The sequence below is a fragment of the Apium graveolens genome, chromosome 4, assembly GCF_009905375.1.
Source record: "Apium graveolens cultivar Ventura chromosome 4, ASM990537v1, whole genome shotgun sequence".
Classification (NCBI taxonomy): domain Eukaryota; kingdom Viridiplantae; phylum Streptophyta; class Magnoliopsida; order Apiales; family Apiaceae; genus Apium; species Apium graveolens.
This window is the reverse complement of record NC_133650.1, coordinates 116,315,259-116,337,115: the sequence shown is the minus strand read 5'-3', so window position 1 is coordinate 116,337,115 and position 21,857 is coordinate 116,315,259. Positions and strand designations below refer to the sequence as shown.

Here is a 21,857-nt window from a genome sequence, read left to right as displayed (position 1 = left end):
AAACCGTACATCGGAACCAAGCGAACCACATATCAAAATGAAGCTTACAACACAATCTAGCTAAACATGGAAAAGTTACAGATGGGTTATTGAGCTTTCTGTCCTGAACACTAAAATCAATCTGTTGTATGAAAACGGGCATTACGACGACTATGTTTACGCGATTTCCAAGTTTTACACTACTCCAATCAACCATAATTCAACTCACAACCACCAATACAACCAAACTTCATCCAACCCTTACTACATCATTCCATATCCTCAAGATTTTCCGATTTATTAAACCACAAACATGAACTACTAACTATACTTAAGTTTCATTAACTATAAACAAGATTCAATAATCCAAATCACTACAAACCCAACCAAATTTGAAACACAAAAGCATCATGCTTCTCATATACTATAACAATCAAAACCACTCCTAAACATTCAAAGTAAAGCTTAGGGTATGAGGTTTTTGAAGGGTTTTTAGCACATAAACGCAACGAAAACGTAAATTTAAATCTTAAAAAAAACTGAAACCCTCCGCAGGATCCATGCGAAAAATAATATTTAATTCGTAGTTCAGTATGTTTACCTTAAGAAGCTTTACGTTAATGGAAAGATGGAGGTCTTTAATAGCGATCCAAGAACGATGAGCGGAGATCCCTAGCAGCTGCTCCTCAAGTGTGAAGCACTCCACCGGTATCCACCAAGAGTACAATGTGATGGAGGAGGAAGAGGTTGAGAGAATTAGTTGCCTCCCTCTTGTTCTACTTTAGAATTAGGGTTTTTATTTGGGTTAAGGCAAATAGGGTTTATAATAGTATATTTATAGGCAAAATTTTCAGCTGAAAATTTTTAATAAAATATTATTATTATTAACCCTTTAATTGATTATTCTTATTAACCAATTAACTAATAATTAGAACACCTTTTAATCATTAATCCCTTTTTCTAAACACTTTAGAAAAATAATTCTCTCACTTGATTTAATTTCCAAAATTAAATTCTTAATTAATAATATTAAGAACTTTTCTTAATTAATTTATAATTAATTAAATCTCATTTAATCAATTATTAAATTTGTTAATTAATTATTTATTTCACAAATAAATAATTATCATCCATTATTAATTAATTCCTCCACCATTAAATCATTCTCTTTTATGGTGTGACCCTGTAGGTTCAATATTAAGCAGGTAGTAGAAATGAATAATAATAAAACTATTTTATTATTATTTATATAAATTCTCTAATTCATTAAATATGATTAATTAATTAATCATATTTATTCTACATCGTGAAGGATACTTCTCAACATATCGCGACTATCCGGATAATACGAATTCACTGCTTAGAATACCAAGAACTCATTCAGTGAATAGTTACCGTACAATCAATTCCTTCTACCCTGCAATGTCACGATTAAAAACAAGGCATGGAACTTGTGTCAAGCCTATCTTATTTAATCATTTGCTTTCCCATTCACTATGCTTAGTTATATTTAATGTAAATTAGAAACTCCTTTCTAATTTCATTCACTCTGGCCAGAGATTCCTAAACTAGCATAAGTGGATCAGCATTGAACATTCTCTTCCTTCACCGGAAGGGGTAGATCCTTTATTGATCATACACTATCTTCGTGTACAAATTCCTATACCTAGTAGAGCCCTTATAATTGTCCCTGGAGACTAAGAACTAAACCAAAGCATAGTTCAGTGTACACAAGATGACTATGATGACCTCAAGTCTAAGGATACTTGTACAACTATCACTATGTGAACAACTGCTGACACGTGAGTGAACTTCATCAGCTGTTCAGCTGTGTGAGTCATGTTCAGTAAACTTATTCTATAATAAGCACCTACATACTAGCTATAGTATTACCACACAAATGTCTATGAGAATAGACATCCTTCATAATGAAGCAAGCATAGTATGTACCGATCTTTGCGGATTACTAATTACCAGTTAGTAATCCTACGACCAGGAAATATTTAAGTTTAGAGTTATCATCTTTTAGGTCTCATTATTATGATCTCATCATAATCCATAAAAAGTTTTACTCTAAACTATGGTATATCTTATTTAAACACTTAAATAGATAAAGCCCGCAATAAAACCAAAACAAGTCTTTTATTAATATCAATGAAATCAAAACAGATTACATAAAAGTTATTCCTAAATCATTATACATGATTGGACTTAGGACACATCTCTTTCAATCTCCCACTTGTACTAAAGCCAATCACTCTGGTATCTAATACCCATCTTGTCTTTATGATGATCAAAGTGGCTTTATGAGTGGGTCTGCTACGTTGTTATGTGTGTCAACTCTCTTGGCATCTCCTCTTTCAATACAATACAAGAAATGTTACCGCATTCCCACTAACCTTTTTGTAGACACATGGTTCATCTATGTTTTTGATAAAACCAAACTCTTTGATTGTCTCATCAAAACGGATGTTCCATCTACGAGAAGCTTGCTTTAAACCATATATGGTTCGCAGCAGCTTACACACTAGGTGTTCATTTCCCTTGGAAAGAAAACCCTATGGCTGTGTTATATACACTTCCTCTTCAAGTTTCCCATTGAGGAAGACCGTTTTCACGTCCATTTGCCAGATCTCATAGTCGTAGTAAGCAACAATCGCAAGCAAAATACGAATTGATTTTAACAGGGCTACAGGCAAAAAAGTTTCATCAAAGTCAATCCCTTGCCTTTGTCTGAATCCTTTTGCCACGAGCCTGGCCTTATAGGTCTCCACCTGCCCATCTGCTCTAATCTTTCTTTTGTATACCCACTTGCACCTAATAGGCTTAACACCTTCAGGCGCCTCAACCAGAGTCCATACTTGGTTGGTATACATAGATTCCATTTCGGATTTCATGGAACTATGCCATTTCTCTGAGTCAACACTACTCATAGCTTCATTATAGGTCACAGGGTCGTCATCATCAATGATTGACAACTCATTGTCATTCTCAATGACAAGGCCATAATACCTCTCAGGTTGGCGAGACACTTTCCCTGACCTACGAATGGGCTGTTCCACAGAAGGTTGTTCAGTCTGAACAGGTGTTTCCACTTGATCCGTAGTAGTTTGTGCTTCTTGAACTTCATCAAGTTCAATTTTGCTCCCACTGTTTCCTTCAAGGATAAACTATTTTTCCAAGAAGGTAGCATGTCTGGAGACAAACACCCGATGATCGGTGTAAAATTAATATCCTAAAGTCTCTTTAGGATATCCCACAAAATTACATTTTACAGATCGAGATTCCAGCTTATCTGGGTCAACTTTCTTGACATAAGCCGGACATCCCCAAATCATAACGTGTTTAATACTCGGTTTCCTTGCTTTCCATATCTCATATGAAGTTTGAGGAACAGATTTGGAAGGCACCTTATTCAGTAAATATGTTGAGGTTTCCAATGCATAACCCCACAGGAATACTGGAAGATTCGCATAGCTCATCATGGACTGAACCATGTCTAACAAAGTTCGATTTCTCCTTTCAGAGACCCCATTCAACTGTGGAGTATATGGAGGAGTCCATTGGGAGACTATACCATTTTCTTTGTGATAAGCTAGAAACTCTCCATTCAAGTATTCACCACCTCGATCTGATCGAAGAGTTATAATACTATATTTGGTTTGTTTCTCCACTTCATACTTATATTCTTTGAACTTTTCAAAGGCTTCAGACTTGTGTTTCATCAAATACACATATCTGAATCTAGATCGATCATCTATGAAAGTAATGAAGTATGAAAATCCACCCATGGCTTGCATAGAAATTGGTCCACATACATCTGTGTGTACCAATCCTAGCAAATCTGCAGCCCTCTCTCCATGTCCACTAAATGGAGATTTGGTCATTTTACCCAAAAGACAAGACTCGCATGTAGGATATGATTCAAAATCAAAGGGGTTAAGTAACCCTTCCTTATGCAATGTCCGCGGTCTATTTTCACTAATATGACCAAGTCCGCAGTGCCACAATAAAGTGAGATTTTCATCATCCCTTTTTATTTTATTAGTATGTTCAATTTGTAGTAAATTATGCTCTACGTCACATACATACAGACAAAAATCTAGCCAAGTCTAACGTGGAATAGAAATAATATTCCTCACAATCGAGGGAACAAAATAACAATTATTTAAAATAATAGTCTTGCCCGTAGGCATATGTAAATGAAATGATCCTACAGCTTCAGCAACAACTCTCGCTCCATTTCCCATCCGTAGAATCACCTCCTCTTCTTCAAGAGTCATACTTCTCCTTAGTCCCTGCAACGAATTGCAAATATTAGAACCATAGGCGGTATCTAATACCCAAGTAGAAATTTGACATAGTGACATATTAACTTCGATCATGAACATACCTGAATCAGAAGCGGTAGTCTCACTACCCTTCTTCTTCTTCAATTCTGCAAGGTAAACCTTGCAGTTCCTCTTCCAGTGCCCCACCTTGTTACAGTGAAAGCAAACAGCTTTGCTCTTGGGGTCTTCAGTTTTTGGTGGAACCGGCTTTTTCTCACCTACTTTCTTCTTCTTGGAAGGGTTCTTCTTCCTTTTCTTAGGATTGGAACCTTCACCAATTAGAAGAACAGAACTCTTCTTAGGGGAGAAATTCGATTCCGCAGTCTTCAACATGTTGTGGAGTTCAGGCAGGCTGACATCCAGCTTATTCATGTGAAAGTTCACAACAAACTGCGAGAACGAACTCGGAAGTGATTGCAAGGCCAAGTCTTGGCTCAGCTCCCCATCCATGGCAAAACGAAGTTATCCAAGACGTTCAATCAAATTGATCATCTTAAGTACATGGTCATTCACAGATGATCCCTCAGACATCCTACAACCGAACAGTTCCTTCGATATCTCATATCGAGCTATCCTCCCTGCCATATCATACAACTCTTGTAGATGCATAAGGATAGTGTGAGCATCTATATGCTCATGTTACTTCTGTAGCTCAATGTTCATGGAAGCTAGCATGATGCACTGAGCAACATTTGCATCATCTATCCACTTACGATACACAACATGTTCATCATTATGTGCATCTCTAGCAGGTTCAGTAGGCTTAGGTGAGTTAAGCACATATTCCAGCTTCTCAACCCTGAGAACAATTCTCAAGTTTCGAATCCAGTCAGCAAAATTTGGACCAGTCAACTTGTGAGCATCTAGTATACTCCGGAGTGATAGTGTAGAAGACATAACGAATATAGTAAATCTGTAAATGATGAACACATAATAACACTTAGCAAATATTCAATTTCATTTCAAGACACTATATGAATCGGGTCTTTATTCATAAGTGGCTCCCACTAGTTTATCCAATTTATACAACCCCTAAGTGAAAATTAAGCATTCATAATGCTAGTGGGAATAGGGATCCTACATTCCATCACACAACCTCGGCTGTAGCACGAAACGTCATGTGATGTTCAATAGGCAGACAACTCTTGTCAATTACATCTTATGTTATTCCCTAATAAAACTTTAGCCTCTTGAATAATTGAGTCACGGCTGTAGCACGACAAACTCAATATTATAAGTCAAGTCTAACCCAACATTTCGTATAATTGAATCAGTCTCTAACGGCCCACGGCTGTAGCACGTAACGACCTTTAGATTCTAATTTAGTGTACACATCTCTACGTAATAGACAAGTATTTCTTATTTCGAAATCAAAGCCCTCGGCTGTAGCATGAAACGACAATGATTTAAAAATAAGAACCACTTTCTACCATGTTGGAAGGCTATGACCGACACAAGCCCGTTGTGTCATTGGCCAATTACTACTTGATATTATTTAATTTTAGAGGGATTATATTATGTTACAATCATAATCATATTATAAAGAGATTCTTCCTTTTAAATTAAATATTTCAAATCAATAATCGATAATCAGATGATTCCCAGATCGGGGGGAGCATTGTCAAGAGGCCTCACTTAATACCCCTTTCTTACAGATAGAAATCTGCTTTTGATAGAATCATCCTTTCTCTCAATATTGAAAATTCATATTTAATTACGTGTTTCATAAACACAAGAATCTCATGATTGTATTCATAATATTATTGTTAACAAAAGAAATGATTCTTATTCTAGATTTTCTAGAGCACGCCTTATATTGATTTAAGTTCACCTAAATCTATCATCGCATGGTAAACATAGGCATATATCTCATATATAAAATTAAATAAACAAGTAAATATAAAGTGCAATAAAGTAAATGTGTTTGGTTATGGCCCCATCCTATGTGATCTTTATTAAGCTCATGATAAAGATCAAGGTCAATCTAATATGGTGATGGAAATAAATACAACTACATATTACATAAGTCTTCTTCTTTGTTTAGACTTCTTGTATGCCTCGTCTTCTTCTTTGTATCACCTCCATTGGATAGCCTTCTTGAGTCTTCAATTACATTACATGATTGAAAGTAAAACTAATCTAATGAACTTACAAGAATAACTCGAGTTACATTCGAGATTTATGATTACAAAGATTGACGACATGCAAGTCGTATTTAAAACCAAAACCAAAACCATTACACTAAGGTCGAAAGTCCATAACTATCCACCATGCTCATACAACACATAAAAGCATGTTAAAACACATAATCTGATCTTAACATATCATATTATCCATGATCTAATCATTAAAAAAATATGACAAAAATCAGAAAAATCAGAATCAAATCAGAAAAACAAGAATCACTGTTTACGGATAGTAAACGACGTCAAACGCCTTACAGACGAGTCGTTGATAGCAATAGCTATCAGTTTTGTTCAGACGCTCGTTTACCTATGGAATATGGTATTCGTTTGCATAAATCGGACACCAGACCCAGATTTCAGCAAATCTGCAGCAGCCAATTCAGAATACGTATCTAATATGATTCTCATAATTAGAACAAACATAAATCATGTATATATCAGTATATATACAGATTAGATAATCATCTTATGATTATACAACTCACATGAATATCATATATTCAAAAGCATACATATATAAGCATATTATATCGACATCAAATCATGGCGAATCACGTACATGCTCATATATCGAAAACAGTTAAACACATAAACGAATTAAAAACTTTTCGCAAGTAGCTCTGATGCCAATGAAGGGTTTTTAGCACATAAACACAATGAAAACGTAAATTTAAATCTTAAAAAAAAACTGAAACCCTCCCCAAGATCCATGCGAAAAATAATATTTAATTCGTAGTTCAGTATGTTTACCTTAAGAAACTTTACGTTAATGGAAAGATGGAGGTCTTTAATAGCGATCCAAGAACGATGAGCGGAGATCCCTAGCAACTGCTCCTCAAGTGTGAAGCACTCCACCGGTATCCACTAAGAGTACAATGTGATGGAGGAGGAAGAGGTTGAGAGAATTAGTTGTCTCCCTCCTGTTCTACTTTAGAATTAGGGTTTTTATTCGGGTTAAGGCAAATAGGGTTTATACTAGTATATTTATAGGCAAAATTTTCAGCTGAAAATTTTCCATAAAATATTATTATTATTAACCCTTTAATTGATTATTCTTATTAACCAATTAACTAATAATTAAAACACCTTTTAATCATTAATCCCTTTTCTAAACACTTTAGAAAAATAATTCTCTCACTTGATTTAATTTCCAAAATTAAATTCTTAATCAATAATATTAAGAACTTTTCTTAATTAATTTATAATTAATTAAATCTCATTTAATCAATTATTAAATTTGCTAATTAATTATTTATTTCACAAATAAATAATTATCAGGAATTATTATTTAATTCCTCCACCATTAAATCATTCTCTTTTATGGTGTGATCATGTAGGTTCAATATTAAGCCGGTAGTAGAAATAAATAATAATAAAACTATTTTATCATTATTTATATAAATTCTCTAATTCATTAAATATGATTAATTAATTAATCATATTTATTCTACATCGTGAGGGATACTTCTCAGCATATCGCGACTATCCGGATAATACGAATTCACTGCTTAGAATACCAAGAACTCATTCAATGAATAGTTACCGTACAATCAATTCCTTCTACCCTGCAATGTCACGATTAAATACAAGGCATGGAACTTGTGTCAAGCCTATCTTATTTAATCATTTGCTTTCCCATTCACTATGCTTAGTTCTATTTAATGTAAATTAGAAACTCCTTTCTAATTTCATTCACTCTGGCCAGAGATTCCTGAACTAGCATAAGTGGATCAACATTGAACATTCTCTTCCTTCACTGAAAGGGGTAGATCCTTTATTGATCATACACTATCTTCGTGTACAAATTCCTATACTCAGTAGAGCCCTTATAATTGTCCCTGGAGACTAAGAACTAAACCAAAGCATAGTTCAGTGTACACAAGATTACTATGATGACCTCAAGTCTAAGGATACTTGTACAACTATCACTATGTTAACAACTGCTGACATGTGAGTGAACTACATCAGTTGTTCAGCTGTGTGAGTCATGTTCAGTAAACTTATTCTATAATAAGCACCTACATACTAGCTATAGTGTCACCACACAAATGTCTATGAGAATAGACATCCTTCATAATGAAGCAAGCATAGTATGTACCGATCTTTGCGGATTACTAATTACCAGTTAGTAATCCTATGACCAGGAAATATTTAAGTTTAGAGTTATCATCTTTTAGGTCTCATTATTATGATCTCATCATAATCCATAAAAAGCTTTACTCTAAACTGTGGTATATCTTATTTAAACACTTAAATAGATAAAGCCCGCAATAAAACCAAAACAAGTCTTTTATTAATATCAATGAAATCAAAACAGATTACATAAAAGTTATTCATAAATCATCATACATGATTGGACTTAGGACACATCTCTTTCAGTTTTACCTTCCTTGGTGAGTAGAAGTAACTAAGAAGCTTGGAATAGCCCTTGCAAGTCCTTACCAAAGCTAAATCTAACCAAAAACACAAGATCAAACAATTTAAATTTCTTGAAAACACTATTCACTCCCTTCTTCAATGATTTATTGAAAGTGGTTGTGAAGGAATTGGGAGCTTAAACTCCTAGGATAGCCATAACTAATCATAAGGAACCTTGGATAATTACCTTGCAATTTAACAAAGCTTGGATCTTGAATTTTTGGATTTCTTCTTTCTTAAAACAAGAAAAGCCGAGAGCTTCTCTTCTTGAGAGACAAAGTCTACTTTTAGTTTTTGTGTTATGATATTTTTCTTGGTTGATTCCCTTTTTGGCTTGGCAAATAATTAGAATTTTTACCATGGTAACTTTTGCATGGCCAAGAATCAACCAACAACACACTTCTTTTTGTCATGCTTATGTCACCATGCTTGTGTCAACTTTTTAACACATGTCCTTTCCTTGTGGTTTGATGATGTCACAATCATTGGCTTCTTGTACAAGCTTGTCTCTTGGTCGCTTATTTGTTTTACGGTTCGCTTACCTTTCGTTCTCGTTCGTCGTTTGAGGGATCATATCCGGGATCTTATTACTTGGGTTCCCCTAAACCTTTCTCAATATTTTATATTCCTTTTATGATCCTCTCTTATAATCCTTGAATTTAAATCCTTTTAATCATGTTACCTTATACTCATTTCTTTCGGTATCTGGTGGATTTTCGGGAAAAATCAAAGTGTCCGAATTCGAATTCTAACGACCTTTACATACACTCATTTACTTTATGGAAAACTAATACAATCTTAGAATTTCCATAACAGTACTCCTATATAGCGTGGTCTGATAATTTTCCTTAATCAACATCATCAGCAAAAATTACTATTCATCCGTGTTTCAAAAATTCCAAAAATTGGGGTTATTACAGTTATAGTCCCCAATATATCAAGTACGTTGCACGACTTATCTTCTACCCATCAGAGAGAGCTATTGGGAAACCCTAAGGAGTACTTGGTAGAGGAAGACCATAATCAAGAACATAATATAGATTCATATACCGTCTTCGATTTAATCTCGATAATTAGATATGATGATTACAATCCTTGTATCTATTTTAGAGAATTATATGTTTATAAAATTATTAGATTCTATCAAAAATAACTTCGGTTTTGCTTAAAAATCCAATTAGGCGATTTCGTATAAGTCGACTATACGACAAAAACGAATAGCTTTCTTGTAGTAAAATTTGTGTAAATACTTTTAACTTATATTCTAAGTTGTAGACCACTTGTATAAATTTCATACTATTATTTAGATATATAAACAAAAGTCTTCTTGTCGGATAATTATGAGTTAGTTCACTATATTTCTGAAATGAAGTCGATTTGTATAAGTCGAAGGTAACCACAAAAATAATAGACTTCTTTGTTTGAAATATTAAGTTATATAAACTACTAAAATTCCGATATTACGGATTTTGTAAAAGTCTCGTTATAATTATAAGAGGCATAAGCAAAACTCTCTCGTTGAATATTAATAAGTTTATTTTTAACTTCGAATCCAAGCTGTAAGCTATTTGTAATAAATCTCACATATTTATTTAGAGATATAAACAAAAGATTCCTTGTTGTATGTAAGAAGTTAAATTCAACTTCAAATTATAAGTTAAAGGCCCCTCGTATAAAACATATCTAAGTTAAAAATGAGCCTTACTTATTTAATTCTTGAAGTTAAACCTTCGAATCCGAGTTGTAAGCGACTTGTATAAAACTCATATTATTATTTAGAGATATACACAAGAGCTTCCTTGTAGTATTCAAGAAGCTGAAATTACTTAGAATTTCAAGTTTATAAGGCTTCTTGTATAAAATGTATATTAGTTATAAACGAGCCTTACTTGTTTAGTTCTCGAAGCAAACCAACTTAGGTTTCGAGAAAAGAAATATTTGTATTAAATGATATTTTTTGTTGAACCATGTTTAATTGTATTCGGCCATTTACTTAATTTTATTCGGCCATTTATAATTAAAGTGTGAACTTACGTGCTTGCATTTCTTAGTGCTTTTATTTAGCACAACACTTGTATTTTTGCATACACGTGGAGACACGCACCTTTCTCCCACACACCTTTATATATATTCATACTTAAGGTATATATACATATATATCTATATATATTGTGTTCGTCTTTGGTCTTGTAATATCTAGTACTCGTCCAAACAAATCTTTTCTTCTTAAATGAGATTTAAGTCGTAAGATTTGTTATCTAGACTTTGTTGTGAGGTGAAGTGAGGTGAGCTGATCCTTTGTTCCAAGACCCAAGTCAACGGGGAGTTAAGTGTTATTGCACCATGAAGAAGGAGGAAAGATCTAAGATCCAAGATCATTAAAGTCATAGAATAACATAATCTACGCAAGGGTTATTGCGAAGTTTTGAGAAAGTAGCGGGGAATTACTTTCCAAAATAATCTTGCAGGGGTTCTACTTAGATTACGAGGAAGTAATGGGAGTTATATTCCAAGATTAGTCTAGTAGGTTTTGCTATTGTATTTTGAGGAATTAGCGTGTAGTTAAGGCCCCAGATAAATCATAGTGTTGTAAAGGCTTATCCACCTACTATATAGGAGTTTCTTTATAGTAGAGAAAATCTCGAGTCCATTAATATGTAAAACCTAGGAATCTGAATCCATTAATCAATCATAATTAATATCAACTCGTCCTAAAATTAATTTTATTTTCTTCATAAAATAATGTATATCAATTAACGAGACAAGCATATACTATGAAACTTGTTATCTAATAATAACCCATCAAAACTTCATGGATCAAGCATAGGCTATGAAAAATAAATCCGGTAATGATAATATATCAAAATCACTTTGTCAATTGAACAATTAAGCACCAAGAAAAATCATGAGAATCAAATAATAGGAATGAGAAGATATCAAAGCAATAAAATTAACTTCATCTTCATCCTAGGGAACAAATTTAGCTACACATGATAAAAAGATGAACAAAACAAGTAACTAATTGGGTGTCTTGGGGTGTGTTGGGGTGTTAGATGTGTAAAATACAAGAGGGGAGACCCATATATATAGGAAAAATATGAGGGTTTGAGTCTTGGAATACAAGTAGGATTCTAAAAGTATTTCCTTGGATTCCTTTTTCTTCTCCAACAAGTATTCTATTTATCTTCTAATTCCTTTGGCTTCTAGAATAGTCCACCTCCTTTCTTTTTTCACCTTTTCCAACTCAAATTCCGATTTTATTAATTTTCCTATAATAAAATAAAATAATTTGTTTATTAATAAAATTACGAAAACGGACATAAAATATGTATTAATAATATACAATAACATAAACCTATCAAATGCCCCCATACCTATCTTTTGCTCGTCTTCGAGAAAAATCAAAAAGAAAAATGCTAACTAAGAGAAGTCATATGCTCATTTTCGTAGGTGTGATGGGAAATTTTATGTTTACCAACCCGTTAAACTCATATACGATCTCTACAAGAGGAGTGTTGTCTCCTAAGGGTTTACAGAAGATATGCCCATAAAATATGTATAATACTTTAGTAGGTGTCCAAACTCTATCAACAATAACATTCATCGGTGTCAACACAAGAAGTTTTATAAAAATATGTGCCTTTAAGACTCTTCTAATTATAGCCAAGATGTAGGTATCAACAATCCACTTATATCGACTCTTAACGTTTACAAAAAAATCCCAAGGTGTTTCGTGAAAGTAGATCTCTGAAGAATCAATTGTGTAAGTACGTTTCCTCTTTTTCAACCAATATTGAACGGACCCAATCTCTATCAAAACAAGTATCTAGCCAAAATTCATAGTTTTTTTTATAACTGACTGTGCAATGTCTGTTTTTTTAGGCTTTCTATGTTACCCATTTAGCGAGCTTTGGGTCAATGACTCCCAAACCAGATGGTCTTAGGGCACTAGTTAATTACTCGAGTAACAAAGGCCACAAAACAAGACTAGTTAATTATACTACTTGTGCCCATCATCCAATCTCTTTTTTTAATTTGTGAGGAATACTGGCTATTGAAGTAGTTTATTCAAGCATCTTTTTTTCTTTTCTTTTCTTTCTTTTTTTTCTTTTTTCGCAAAAAATTGATTTGACATTGTTTCAACATGTGGGCTCTGTCTCAGATATCGAAAACTTCCCTAAACAATATTTCCTACAAAGACCTTGTGCAAATATGTCGTCTTGGACTCTTTAGCAAAAATTCGTTCGACACAAGTTTCATGGAGACAACCTTACTTAACTACGTCCAAATCATCTAAAGGCATTATATATATATAAGTTTTGAAAAACTGCTAACACCAACTAGTATTAAAGTACAAGAGTAGACTAGACAACTTAGCTAAAATATCTCCGATTTTTTTTGGATTTTTTCATTTTTCAATTTTTTTTGGATTTTTTTATGTATAAGTACTACTAAACCCCCTCCCCCATACCTAAATCATGCGTTATCCTCAATGAATGCAATTGAGAGAAAAATGACAAAGTAAAAGAACGAGAATACCTGATAAGGGCATGACAGAGGAATAGAACTAACTACTATACAAACAAGGAAACTTACTTTGATCATGCATCAATGAGGTGAATCACCTTTTCCTCAGAATTGACTAGAAATTCTAAAAATGGCTTAAGCCTCTGACTATTAACTTTAAAAGTTTCACCAGTTTTAGGATTTTCAATTTCAATAGCACCATTAGGAAAAACAACTTTAACAACATATGGTCCCTCCCACCTAGATCTCAATTTTTTCAAGAAATAAAGGCAGCCTAGAGCTGTACAAAAGAACTGTTTGACTAGGAGAAAAAGACTTTCTCAAAATAGATTTGTTATGCAAAAGTTTAGTTCTTTCTTTATGTATCTTAGCATTTTCATTGGCATCATTCCTAATTTCTTCTAAGTCAGACATTTGTAACTTCCTATGGCTACCAGCAGTGGGTAAATCAATATTAACTCTTTAATGGCCCAATAAGCTTTATGATCAAGTTTAACAGGGAGATGACATGCTTTACCAAATATAAGCCTATAAGGAGACATACCCAAAATAGTTTTAAAAGCAGTATGATAAGCCCAAAGTGCATTTACCAACCTAACAGACCAATCTTTCCAATTTAAATTGACAGCTTTATCTAGAATTTGTTTGATTTGCCTATTAGAGACCTCTACTTGACCACTAGTTTGAGGATGGTAAGGTGTGGCTAACTTATGAGTGATGGAATACTTCCTCAAAAGAGACTCAAACTGATGGTTTTGGAAATGGTTACCCTGGACACTAATTATAGCTTTAGGCGTACCAAATCTAGAGAATATATTCTCCTTCAAGAACTTAAGAACTACCTTGTTATCATTAGACTTAGTTGGTATGGCTTCGACCCGTTTAGACATGTAATCAACCGCTAAGAGAATGTAGAGGTTACCAAAAGAATTAGGAAAGCAACTCATAAAATCTAAACCCTAAACATCAAAGATTTCAATAACTAAGATTGGATTCATTGGAATCATGTTTCTTCTAGTGATCTTTCCTAAGTGTTGACACCTACTACAAGCGGCACAAAATTCAGCAGAAAATCTTTGAACAAACTAGGTCAATAGAAACCACATTGAAGTATTTTCAAAGCTGTTTTTTTAGCACTAAAGTGACCTCCACAAGCCTGATCATGGCAAAAAGAAAGTATACTTCTAAACTCATGGTTTGGAATACACCTCCTAATGATTTGGTCTGGACAAGACTTAAAAAGATAGGGATCATCCTAAAAGAAGTATTTGGCTCGTGAGAGAAATTTGGATTTTTCTTGCTTAGACCAATGTGAACGAATGTCACCAGTGATCAGGTAGTTAACAATATCAGCAAACCACGGTGTGACCGATATGGAAAGAAGATGTTCATCAGGAAAAGACTCATTCAAAGGTATATCAATTGTGGACTTCACTACTAAACAGGAAAGATGATCAGCAACAATATTTCCAGAACCCTTTTTATCCCTAATTTCTAGGTAAAACTCTTGGAGCAACAAAACCCACCTAATTAATCGGGCCTTCGAGTCTTTCTTAGAGAAGATATATCTAAGAGCGGAGTGGTCTGTGTAAACAATAATTTTAGAGCCTATAAGATACGACTTAAACTTTTCAAGAGCAAAAACTACCGCTAGAAGTTCTTTTTCAGTTGTGGAGTAGTTAAGTTGAGCATCATTTAGAGTCTTACTAGCATAGTATATGACATGAGGTATCTTATTGATTCTTTGTCTAAAACTACCCCTACAACATAATCAGACATGTCACACATAAGCTCAAAAGGTTGATTCCAATCAGAGGATTGAATGATAGGGGCTGAGGTCAACTCTTTCTTAAGATATTCAAAAGATTGAAGACATTCACTAGAGAACTCAGATTTTATGTCTTTAAAAAGAAGATTGGTCAACGGTCTAGCCGTTTTGCTAAAATCCTGAATGAAAGCCTATAAAAACCAGCATGTCCTGAGAAGGAACAGATTTCTTTGACATATTTTGGTGGAGGTAGATTAACAATGAGATAAATTTTAGCTTTAACAACTTCAATTCCATTTGACAAAATTTTATGACCAAGAATAATTCCCTCTTTAACCATGAAATGACATTTTTCCCAGTTAAGAACAAGGTTTGTTTCTTTACATCGTTTTAAAACTAAGTCAAGATGATTAAGACATTGATGAAAAGATGAACCAAAAATGGAAAAGTCATCTACAAAGATTTCTAGGAAGTCTCCTACCATATTAGAGAAAATGTTCATCATACATCGTTGAAAGGTGGCAGGGGCAGTAGTGAGACCAAAAGCTAAGCAACGATAGGCAAAGGTTCCAAAAGGACAAGTGAAAGTGGGTTTTTCTTGATCCTCGGGGGCAATGGGAATTTGGAAATAACCAGAAAAACCATCTAGGAAATAGTAGTATGAGTGACCTGCTAATCTTTCTAACATTTGATCAATGAAGGGTGGAGGATAATGATCTTTCCTAGTGGCAGCATTAAGTTTTCTATAATCAATACACATTCTCCAACCAGACTAAACACGAGTAGGAACTAGTTCATCATCCTAATTGACAATGACAGTGATCCCTGACTTTTTAGGGACTACTTGAACAAGACTGGCCCAAGAACTATCAGATATATGATAGATGATTCCATTATCTAGGCATTTAAGGATCGTTTTCCTAACAACTTCCTTAAGAGTCGGGTTTAACCTCCTTTGTGGCTCTCTAACCGGTTTGGCATCATCAACTAAGTGAATTATATGTTGGACAATGGCAAGGCTAATCCCCTGAATGTCGGATATGCTCCACCATTTGGCTTCCAACTCTCTCTAAGTAGAGATCAAAGTTCTTACTCTTGAGAAAGTGTTCAATCAGATGCAATTATGACTGAAAGAGACTTAAAAGGACCTATAAACATATACTTAAGAGTTTCGGGAAGAGGTTTGATTTCTAATTTTGGTGGACATGCCTCAACGGATTCACTAGCTTCAAAAAGTGGCAAAGGAAAAGGTTCTAACATTTGGTTAAAACTAGGAATGGTGGACTCTAATATTTCATGACCTCATTTTTATGACTAGTATCATCCCAATCTTGACCAAAATAATCTTGACAAAAGCTAAGGACATCATCAACATTCATGATTCCATTATTAACTAACTCATCAATCATGTTAACATCTATGGGTTGGTCAAAAAGCTCATTGGGTTGTTTTTCTATATTAAAAATGTTGAGATCAATTTTCATCTTTCCAAAAGTAAGTTTCATTAACCCATTCCTACAGTTGATCAAGGCATTAGACGTGGCAAGAAAAGGTCTTCCTAAAATGATAGGAATTTAATTTTTCAGATTTTTGACAGGTTTGGTCTCTAGGATAACAAAATCGACGGGGAAGACAAAATTACCAATCTTAATCAACACATCTTCAACTATACCCGTTGGGGTTTTGACAGAATGGTCAGCAAACTGAAGAGTAACACAAGTCTTTTTAAGTTCACCTAAACCCAAGGCTTGATAGACAGATAATGGAAGAAGATTCACACTAGCTCTTAAATCAAGTAAATCTTTATCAATGAAGGAATTACCTATGACGCAAGAGATGGTAGGACAACCAGGATCCTTATAATTCACAGGAATTTGATTTGACAATATAGAACTAATATGAGAGGTTAGGAAAGCTTTCTTAGGAACATGAGTGGTTCTTTTATGAGTACACAAATCTTTTAGACACTTAGCATAAGAGGGAACTTGTTGAATTTCATCTAAAAGAGGAATGTTGATTTTAACTTGCTTAAAGACTTCCAAAATCTTATCTAACTGAGCAGATTGTTTATTTGAGGTAATTCTTTGAGGAGAGGGAGCTTTCGGCTTAAATACTTTTTCACTAAACACATCAGAGTTTGGTTTTGAAGGTGGTTCTTTGGATGGTGATGACTCATTAGATTCAGAAGTTTCAGGATTTGAAGATTGTGGAAGGTTAGGATTCAAAAGTAGAGGATTTGGCTCAAATGTTAGTTTATCTTCCTGATGAGTATTAACACCAGCATGATTGTTGAATTGATTTCCAGACCATAGAGAGATGACGGAGTTCACATTTTCATGAGACTTTTGATTTTGATGAAATTTAGGATTAACCTCGGGTTGACTAGGGAAATGATTTTTCTCACTCTCACTGATTGTGTTTGCCAATTGACTAACTTGAACCTCTAGCTTAGATATGGATTGTGCGTTTGAATTTAGCAGCTGCCTATCTTGGTTCATAGCTTGCATGAAAGATTGTTGAGATTTAAGTAAAGCCTCCATACTCTTTTCAATGAAATTCAATTTTTATCAGACTTACTAAAACCAGGAGGATTCAAGGGGACTGAGTTAGGATAATGACCAAGATTTTGAGAAGGATATGGGTTGGGATTTTGAGCTGGGTATGGACCAGCATTGAGCTTTTGAAAAGCAGGTTGAGAATTTTGATTAAACTGATTGTATTGACCTTGGTTCCATGAGAAATTTGGGTGATTCTTCCAACCAGGATTGTATGTGGGTGCATATGGATCATTCCTAACTCTAGGTCGAAACATGGAATTGACTTATTCAATTTCAGGGCAATTATCTATCACATGATTAGGAGAACTACAGTTTGCACATATAGAAAATTGAGCAAACACATTATTGGTTTCTAAGGCTTTTAGACATTTAGTGAGTGTAGCTAAATTAGCTTCAGTTGCAATAGAATTACCAACTACGTGTAAGCCCTTAGATCTTTCAGATTCAAGATTGGGTTCCCTAGTTGACTCCCACAACATTTTTTTTCAGCTAACTCCTCAAAAAACTGCCAAGCTTCTTCCTCATTTTTATCCAAAAATTTACCTTGACACATAGACTCTAACAAAGAAGTGGTTTGATTGTCTAAGGCTTCATAAAGAATTTTACAAAGTCTTCATTTTTCTATACCATGTTGAGGACACTTAGACAAAAGCTTTTTAAATCTATCAAAATATTTCCTAAAGACTCCTTTTGATCTTGTTGAAATTGGTTCATTGCATTTCTAAGTTTGTTTGCCTTATGGTTTGGAAAATATTTTTTAAGAAAGATAGACACAAATCCCCCCCCCACGTGGAAATAGAATGAACGGGTAGACTATACAACCATTGTTCAGCCTCTTCTTTTAAAGCAAAATTAATAAGTCGGAGCCTAATGGAGTCTTCACTAAGTTGTTGGAGTTTTTTTAAAGCACACACTTCCTCAAATTCTCGAATGAAAAAATATGGATCCTCTCCCTCTACCCAGAAAACCTAGGTAACATGCTAATATTGTGATGTTTGATTTCAAAATTATTCGCGGTTACTTGAGGTAGGACTATGCATGAGGGTTCAGTGGAACGAGCGGGGTAACAACGGTCTTTGAGTGAAACAAACACGACTACAGGTGGAATTTCTACTTCTTTTGATTAAATTTTATTGGGTGAAGAAAAGTCAAGTTGCCTTACTACTTTAGGAGATAAAAGGTTAGACTGTCTTATTAATCTAGATGAATGGTCTCGAACCCAATTACTTTGCATATAAGACAAGTAATCACGTAGCAAACAAGAGCTATAAGTAAACACCCAAAAAAAATTGGAAAGTCGAAAAGAAAAATCTTAGATCTATGGGTAATCCTAAAAAATCTAGGGACCCCCCAAAAGTCTATAAATCTAGATTTATTCAAACTGGTTGGCCAGGTAAGCGTGGGTACTTCCTTGTAAATAAGGCGCTGAATTAGAGAACCGTTTGCCTAGTCACCAATCCAAATTGGTCAAGTAAGTGATACACTTGCCTTATCACCAAAAGTTCGAATAATTCCAAATTTACTTCCTCTTTTAGGTACCTTCTTAATTGAGCTCGAAATCCTAGGGGCTAACGTCTACTTAATTTTATTAAGGTAGGTGAATACAAGATGAAGAAATTAGTGATTTGTGGGCCAATGAAAGGGTGATGAAATCCCTCACCTTATCTTGTAATGGGGTGGCGCCCTTAATATTTATTAGATGATGCAACACACAAAAAATGAGATAATAAACATGTATGGATGCACTACACTACGTGTATTATATTAATTGTACGTACATCTTTCCTCCAGCAATCACCACAATTGTATAAGATGGAAATCAATAAATATATAAAATTGAGAGGTGATACAGAATACTGAAAAGCGCTTTCATAAATTTCAAAAGAGACGGCTATGCCTTCTTGCGATCTTCTTGTCCAAGCTTTCCTCCGCTTCATGATTCCCTAAAAAAATAAAGAGAAAACAAAAAAACTAGTCAGAAGAATTAAATATCAAGTAATGAAAATTAACTATAGTCCCCAACAGCGGCACCAAAAACTTGATGTGTAAAATAATAAGAACTGCAAGCGCACAGTGTTTAGTTGTAGCAATTACGGGTCGATCCACAGAGACTACGAATTTTTAAAATCCTAGCAATTTAATTCAGGAGAACTAGACTAATAGATTTGAGATGAAATTTGTTTAACCTAATTAGCAAATAACAAATAATATGGAAAACCTAGGAATCCGAATTCGTTAATCAATCACAATTAATATCAACTCGCCCTAAAATCAATTTTCTTTTCTTCATAAAAATAACGTATATCAATTAACGAGACAAGCATATACAATGAAACTTGTTATATAACAATAAACCAGCAAAACTTCATTGATCAAGCATAGGCTATAAAAAATAAATATGGTAACAATAATATATCAAAAATCACTTTGTCAATTGAACATTTAAGCACCAAGAAAAATCATGAGAATCAAATAATAGGAACGAGAAAATATCAAAGCAATAAAATTATCTTCATTTTCATCTTAGGGAACAAATTTAGCTACACATGATAAAAAGATGAACAAAACAAATAACTAATTGGGTGTCTTGGGTGTGTTGGGTGTGTTGGGGTGTTGGATGTGTAAAATACAAGAGGGGAGACCCATATATATAGGGAAAATACGATGATTTTGGTCTTGGAATACAAGTAGGATTATAAAAGTATTTCATTGGATTCCATTGTCTTCTCCAACAAGTATTCTATTTATCTTCCAATTCCTTTGGCTTCTAGAATAGTCCACCTCCTTGCTTTTTTCACCTTTTCCAACTCAATTCTGATTTTATTTATTTTCCTACAAAAAAAATAAAACAATATATTTATTAATAAAATTACGAAAACAGACATAAAATAGGTATTAATAATATGCAATAATATAAAATTATCAGCTGGGTCCCCAGTACCATCATATGCTTTGATGGTGGGTATCTTGAACATTCTTGATATGTGAGCATTCATTATCTCTTCAGTGAATGGTGGTTTCGGATCATCAGGATCTCCTAAAGGCATTAAGTCTCTTGGGTCACCCATTGGGCCTGGAGCCCTCCTTCTTGGTGTCGGACCTTCCAAATCTATGATAGGAAGATCTCTTTGTCTTGTTGCAGGTGAAGGTCTCGATGTCAGGTGTATCTCCAAATCACGCTTCAGCCTATCTTGTATATCTTGGGGAATCTTCCCTTGAGTGTTCCTGGGTTGTTGATAGCCGCTAGGCATATGCTCCTTACCAGCACGTCTCTTCCTTGGAGCTACTTCTTCATCCGAAGAGTCAGAGTCTCTAGCGGAGTAGGGTCCAGAGAACTCTCGATTCTCAGGGATAGGAACCAAACCACGGATGTATAAGGGCATCTTTCCTTGTCCTTCACTTCGATTAGAGGGTCCACATCCTCCAATCTCGAGGTATAGAGGCATCCCATAAGGTGGGTTGGTGGTTCCAGGAGTCACGACAGTTGAGTACTCATACCCATTAGGTTGAGGGTTTATGATCGCCTGAAGCTGCTGAAGTTGGGGATTCATCCCTTGAAGAGTTGGGGGATTCGTCCCTTGGGGAGGATCCAAGATTGGGGAATTTGTCATTTGAGGCTGAGCCTTAGATGCCCCTACGGGGGCTCATCCTTGAGTGGAGGCATAGGTTGAGTGCGGGGGTATCTCCACCACCGATGAGATCATTTGTGATAGGAAAGGATCGCCAATTCCACTGTTATTTATGCTCCGTGTGTTCACCATGGTTGTTGTTGTTTTCCCCACAGTCGGTGCCAAATATTATGGGTAAAAAAAATATGTTACAACTGTTACAATATTTAATTCTAGGGTTCGAGAGCTCAAGTCCTTTAATGGTCGCGCTTGTGTTTCGTAGCTTAAATCTGCCTTCAGAAGATGCCTACGTATCTCTGTGAATTTAAAGAATCAAGCCAAAACGTAGTTATTTATGATTGAGTAAGACCCTTTATATAGATATTGAATGTCCTTGAATTGGATTAGGGTTAGGAGACTTGATGAATCAGTCTCCGTAATAGAATAGATGTTGGGGTCTTAAAATGTAGGAAACAGATTCC

The 21,857-nt window shown here is 34.6% G+C and overlaps 1 pseudogene; it reads right to left on the bottom strand.

Moving 5' to 3' along the window:
• Positions 1 to 16,495: 16,495 nt before the first annotated feature.
• Positions 16,496 to 17,749, bottom strand: LOC141718895 (uncharacterized; annotated as a pseudogene).
• Positions 17,750 to 21,857: the final 4,108 nt, after the last annotated feature.